The following is a 6729-nucleotide window of genomic DNA, read 5'->3' as shown; positions in this document are numbered from 1 at the left end:
ATAATATTCATCTGGGGAATCCTAGCTTCGATCGTGTGCAATGTACTCCAAGGTAGGTTGAAACAGTAGAATATCGTGATGTTTCTAACTTTATTGCTGCCAAATTTGAATCCCAAAATACAGTAATACAATACTTCAGTATATATTTTAATGTGCGAACTTTCTTATATATTTATTATTGATCTTACTCCATCTCTGATACACCTTATTTCCCAGAGCAGTATTGACAGTCGGCAGAAAGTCTCCTGCGACATCTGCGATATACCTAACACGCGCGCGCAGGTGCAAGTCAAAGACACTCATTTGGCAGACACCTAGGTTTCACTCGGGATCATGACTCATGCGTTGGATTCAAGCGGCATCGAGTCAGCAGGGTCATTAATTATAACTCGACAGGGCCGTAATACATATTTCAAACCCATTCATTGGAGTATCAGATATCACGATGATGTTTGGGAAATCAATTTTGATCGGCTTCTTGAGATTTGCATATTTCTATACTTAGTTAAAAAAAATCAGACTTAATCTGTACACATAAACGAGCCTGTAACTTCGCAATGATTAGAACGCACTTGATATACGTATTATACATAACGTCGTCACGCTATTTAATTGTATGAAGTTCCAAGTTTTTTTTAGATGTGATCGAACTAGATGTAAAATTGAGCTGGAAAACCCCATGAATTACTGGTATAGTCGAAAGCAAAGCATGTAAAACGATGATTTTCCACATTTTGGAAGATTATCGAATTTGAAGCGCACGCAATTCCAACGACTGTGATGATGGGCATCAACTCACTAACTACCACGCGCCTCCTTCATTTTTTTGGCGGTTGTGAATAGTTAGATGGGAGTCTCCTGGTGTTTTATGCCGGGAAAATGCCAATGCGTATCCGGTCACCACAATTTTTCAGCACCTGAAGAAAACACTCTTTATGATTCGGAATATTTGGTATCATGCGGGACAATAGTCTCGTGGAATCCCAAGCAACCAAAAGTTCGGATTTCACTTGAAGCGCGAACTCAGAAGTTTAAATCTAGTTGAATTCTGGCTTCGTCGAAATTGATTCTCCAAAAAGTTACTCATGTATTGTTTATGAACCTGGAAGTACATGTACAAGCTTTCGACTTCTCTTGAAAACGACATTAAAGTCGAATACAGGTTCAGAAAGAACTTACGTAGAACCACAGAGAAAGTTGAACTTTAGAGCAGAGTTCAATCAAATATTAACCGAACTCATATTGAACTTTTGCGTGCCTCTAAAGATCAAATATAGTTTATTTGGACATGTTCCAACAACTTGAAATGTTCCGTTCCGAACTTGTTTTGAACTTGTTTTGAACTTTTACTAGTCAAAGTTCGGATAAATATTAACCGTACCAAAAGTAAACTTCACTTGAACTTCGTCGACAGCGGAGCTGGGGAGAAGCTCTTATTCAATTAAATCACTAGGAAATCGAACGCAGCAGCCACAGCTTGTATTAATTTCACAAGTACACTTTGTTTCACTATAATATTTCATCGTACTTACTTGTAAACAACGCAAAACATACATTTTGTGTAGCTCAAATGCTGCCCCGCAGCGGGCAACTGGTGGAACTGGATTCCGCCGGAGTTAATTTCGGCTGCAGATAAAAGTCTTCCATGTTTTCAATCCCGTCGCACTAGTCGCACCAGCGCGCCCCAGGTAATCGATAAGCAACTTATAAACTTTTTCTAATTATTGGCACTGGTCCTAATTTATTGCTTTGCACTTGCTTCAATTACGAACCACGAGCCAAAACAAACTGAAAATGTCAAACTGTGTAAGTTTACAAGAAGTTCCACGTAAACTTCTTTCGAACCTGCGGCTTTAGGTTCAGAAAAAGTTCACACGCGAACCTGATTGAGCTCTACTAAATGATATTAGCACATTGAGTAAAATCCCACAGTGCCTAACAACACACACATGGAATAGTGGTTAGGCGCCGGCATTCAACGAGGAGAACCCGAGTTCAAATCATAGTAAGTAAAAAACATCAAAAATTATTTCAAGGTATTAGTCAATTTGGATTCCACATGTACTAATGTGTCTTATAATAATAAATTACTTTTGAGGACTATTCATTTTCATTTATTTAGTTAACATCAAATTCATGATAATACTGAATCTACAATTTGCCGCCATAATACTCGATTTGCAGCTGCAGCTCTCCAACGTCGGTCACGCCCAACACTCGCCAGATCACGCTCCACCTGGTCCGCCCATCGTGCTCTCTGCGCTCCACGCCTTCTTGTACCAACCGGATGGTTAGCAAACACCAACTTTGCAGGGTTGTTGTCCGGCATTCTTGCAACATGCCCTGCCCATCGTATCCTTCCGGCTTTGGCCACTTTCTGGATGTTGGGTTCGCCGTAAAGTGCAGCGAGCTCGTGGTTCATCCTTCTCCGCCATACACCGTTCTCCTGCACGCCGCCGAAGATCGTCCTTAGCACCCGTCGCTCGAAAACTTCGAGTGCTTGCAGGTCCTCCTCGAGCATGGTCCATGTCTCGTGTCCGTAGAGAACCACCGGTCTTATTAACGTCTTGTACATGGTACATTTGGTGCGGTGGTGACTTTTGAGGACTAAGCGCACTTTTTTTCATTTTTTCGAAGATTATTTTTAAGCTGAATAGCGTACCTTTCAGCGACACAAGTGAACTTTTTGTGAACTCAAGTTCGGTTAATTACTTAAAAAGCGAGCTGAATAGAATGCTATTCTTCCTCCGAATAGCTGATTAAGCCCAAACATACTATTTTATCCGAACTTTTGGTTGCTTGGGATCCCTGAGTGTAGAATTAGCATCTTAGCTAAAATACACAAAAATAAAAACTAAAAAAAAAAAAGTTGCTTGGGATGACACTTCTCGGAATGCCATTTCCTCGAATCTACTGGTTCCTGCAAGTCATTCGCGAAATGCCATTTTTTGTTAGTATCTAGAAATTACGTTACAGTTATTCCTCGCTTTAGTGGGTCCTCGATTATATGGACCCTCGATTTTATGTATTTCAATTTTATGTACATTTTTTGATGGTAGAATTTGAATATCCAATCAGTTGAAAATTTGTAGTTTGTATTATGATGACTTATAATGCAAAGGCTTTCAGCTTTTTGACACGCGGAGCCCTTCATATCAATAAATTGTTTTATAGAGAACCCATAATAGCGCCAAAGCATACCTCATGACATACCAATTTTTATACATTTACCTTAATCTCACTTTATCACGATGAGCGGAGTATTGTGGTATTTCTATGGCGATATTTTATTTTACAGATCTCTTAGCAATGACTACATTTTTGGCGGATGCATGCAAATTGCCCCTCCACCAGGCATTTCTTCAAAGCTTTCTAAAAAACTTCCTTCAACATTTCTTATACTCACCGAGAATTGTAATACATTCCTGATATTTTTGGTAGATGCCTTATACTACACTCAGGCAAATAAACCTAAGATTATCATAAGGTCTAACTTATGAAATGGCCTTTAAACAATTCATAACGCCTAGAACGATTTTCATGAGGTCGATCCATGACGCAGAATTGACTCACAGTTTGGCTTTTAAACACATTTAGCAACACAATATTCTCAAGCGTCGATAGCCGCGTGGGTTGGGCACGAGCTCAGTGATCTCGACGTTCATGAATAGATTCCAGTCTGCATCATTTTGTGATTTTTCTGCTCTTTTCATAAGTTTATCTTATGTAATTAGGTCATAATAAGCATGTTCAATTTTCATAAGGTATTCTTATGGCATCTTTACTTTACAGCTATGGCTAAATTTCACAAGGGATTGATAAATTTCGGTAGTTTACTTCGCTGAGTGTATCTTGGAGTGTACTAAGCTGATTGCTTTCCGAAATTTGTAGCAAATTCCATAAAAAGGTAATTGTAATGCTTCTGCAGATTACTGACAGAATGTGTGATAAATTATATCCAGTGCTGTCATGGTAAATTCAGAGCTAGTTAGTCAAAATGTCCAATTTCAGCGCTCCTTAATTGGTACCTACTCATGGATGAATTCTTAGAGGAATAACTTCTGAAAGAATTCATGGAACATCATTTGAAGAAATCCCTGCTGAAAGAAATTCTAGGAATATTGAAGAAGACTCTAATGATATTTCCGAAAGTATCGCTGAAGAAATTTCAGAAGGAATTAAAAAAAATCTGAAGAAAATTCTAAATGAATTCCTGAAAAAAAAAGAAATATTTTAAAATTTCACAGATGGATTTGAGATATTTTTGGAAAAAAAATCTGCAGAAATCCCCTAATCTTCTTCTTTTTCTGTATGGCTCTACGTTCCCACTGGAACTTGGCCTGCTTCTCTCCAACTTAATGTTCCTTGAGCACTTCCACAGTTATTAATTGGAGGGCTTTCTTTGCCAGCCATTGCATGAATTAGTATATTGTGAGGCAAGCACAATGATACACTATGCCCAGGGACTTGAGAAAATTTCCCCGACTGGAACGGGAATCGAACCCGCCGTCTCCGGATTGGCGATCCATAGCCTTAACCACTAGGCTAATTGGAGACCCCACAAAAAATCCCCTAATAAAAATCCTAATAAATTTCTTTGATTGAATTCCTGAAGGAATCCGTAGAAAAGTTTCTAGGAGGAGTACGCTTGGAGGAAATCCTAGAGGAATTTCTGATGAAATCTGTGTGTGAATTTCTGCAAGAATCTATGCAAGATTGTCTTCCAGCCTTTCCATAAGTATCCTTATAAGAATCTCTGAAAGAATCTTTAGAACAATTTCTGAAGGAATCCTTGAAGAATTTTCTAAGATTCTCTTAGAACAATTCTTGGAGAAATTTGTGGAAGAGAAATGTCTTGAAGGAACATATTTTTGGGAATTCCCTCAACCTTTCAGGGTGCGCCTGTTTGATCCCAAACCGGGCTGGTGGTGTATACGATTAGCAAGGTTTCTTGATAATGTTGTCTTTTTACAACTGCGCGAGTTCTGAAGGTAGTATTTATAAAGCAATTTCTGATTCAGAATGTGTCCGTGAAAACGCGTGGAGTATTTTTGACAAAGTTCTTGGAAAGTTTTTTAAATGAAAAAAAATCTCAAGAAATTCGTAGATGAATTCCTGGGTCAATCTATGCAAGTAAAGGAATTGTTGAAGTATTTTCTAAAGGAATCCATGCCACATTTTTGGAAGCTATCCATTAGGGTGACCCACACATATATGAAAAACAAAAATTTCAAAAAATGCCAAGTCTTACCTCCTAAATCAGTTGTTTTGAACTCCCAGAAGCTACGTTCAAAATTTGAGCAAAATCGGTTAAGCCTAAGTTGGCGCTCAAAACGCTTAAAGTTTGTATGGAAAAACTTGGCCAAATGTATGCAGAAATTTCAAGTTTTCGAATTTTGCCGCTAGATGGCGTTGTAAGCGTTCAATATATAAACCGTTTTGTATTGTTGTAGGTGACTATATGCCAAACAACTTTGTCGAAGACCGCAAAGTGATCCGACGGCTGTAAAAAAGTTATACCCTAGGCAAAGTGAGACGGAGTATTCAGATTTCATTATTATTATTCCTTTACATGTATTGGAAAAACAACAATGAAGTTTATCCTCACTTTACCTAGGGTATAACTTTTTTCGTAGGCGTTGGATCACTTTGCGGTCTTCGACACAGTTGATTAGCAAATAGTCATGTCACTTACAAAAATACCAAAGGGTTTGATTATTGAACGCTCACAGCGGCACCTAGCGGCAAAATTCAAAAACATAAAATTTCTGCATACATTTGGCCAAGTTTTCCCATACAAACTTCAAGTGTTTTGAGCGTCCTCTTAGGCTTAATTGATTTTGCTCAAATTTTGAACGTACACACTTAATTCAGATTGCCGGGATATCAGCATTTTTCCATTCTTTTGCCGAGATTTGCACAGCCGAGTAATCAGCAAACAACAATTTTGCTGAGATCTCAGCAATTTTGACAGTTCATTGCTGAGCTTCGGCAATCGTTTTGCTGAGAGTCAGCTAACAAATGTCACTTTTTGCTGGGATACCAGCAGATAGTTTTACTGAGCAGACGGCTGTGCGCGTTTTTGCCGAGCCCGCAAATCTGTTTTGAGTGTGTAGCTTCTGAGAGCTCAAAACAACTGATTTAGGAGGTAAGACTTGGCATTTTTCGAAATTTTTGTTTTTCGTATAAGTGTGGGCCACCTTACTATCCATGCAAGACTTTCTTAAGGAGTTCTTGGACAAATTTATGGAGGGCATTCTAAAGTCTAAATGAATCCCTAGAAAAATTTGTGACTGAATTTCTTTAGGATTTCCTGAATGATTTTTTAAAGTACATCTTCGAGGAGTTTCCAATCGAGTCCCTGAATGAATTTCTTTAAGAATCTCTAGGAGATTTTTTCAGGAATTTGTGAAAGATTTTTTAAATGAATCCTACGAAGGATTTCAGCAAGGGTCCATGAAAGAATCACCGACAAATCTGTGAAAGTTTTTTTTTTTCAAAGTAATCTCTGGAGAAGTTTGTAAAGAAATCTATGGAGGAAAATCTGGAGATATATCTGAAGAAATTATTAGCCGAATTTATAATAAATCCTATGGAAGATATTCTCAAAGAAACTCTCAAAAAATTTGTGAAGGAACCCCTATGGCAATTTCTATAGGAATCCCTGCCGAAAATTCTCGAATGGATCTCACAATTTTTTTTAAAAAGTGTCCCTTAAGGAATTTCTGA

This window comes from Aedes albopictus, chromosome 2 (assembly GCF_035046485.1).
Source record: "Aedes albopictus strain Foshan chromosome 2, AalbF5, whole genome shotgun sequence".
In the NCBI taxonomy this organism is placed as follows: domain Eukaryota; kingdom Metazoa; phylum Arthropoda; class Insecta; order Diptera; family Culicidae; genus Aedes; species Aedes albopictus.
This window is presented reverse-complemented; position numbering follows the sequence as displayed.